Genomic DNA, 351 nt, shown 5'->3' with positions numbered 1-351 from the left:
CCCGCCCGGTGTCGCCGCGGCAACTGGTCCGACAAGGAAAGCGGTCCCCCGTGCTGGGCTTGCGGGGCTCTCGGAGCCTGGTGGCTTCTTCCTGGAGAAAAGCGGCTCCCGGGACGTAGTTAGTGCTCCAGCTGGTACGTGTCCGTAGCCACCTCCAGTGCCTACCAGCTGCCCGGCGGTAGAAGACCTCCCCTCTGCTCCAGATGGGAACAGATGGGAACGCTCCTTGAGGCGTCGATGCAAGCGGGGGATGGCGTTCTGTGCGTCGTTCCCGGAAGCCGTCTCAGCCCAGGAGACGTGTCGCTGCGGTGTTGCCGGCGCTGCCATGGCGGGGCTGAGCCGGCCGGGGCG

The sequence above is a fragment of the Mesitornis unicolor genome, unplaced genomic scaffold (assembly GCF_000695765.1).
Source record: "Mesitornis unicolor isolate BGI_N332 unplaced genomic scaffold, ASM69576v1 scaffold1033, whole genome shotgun sequence".
In the NCBI taxonomy this organism is placed as follows: domain Eukaryota; kingdom Metazoa; phylum Chordata; class Aves; order Mesitornithiformes; family Mesitornithidae; genus Mesitornis; species Mesitornis unicolor.
The sequence above is the reverse complement of the archived record's forward strand: the minus strand, read 5'-3'. Positions refer to the sequence as shown.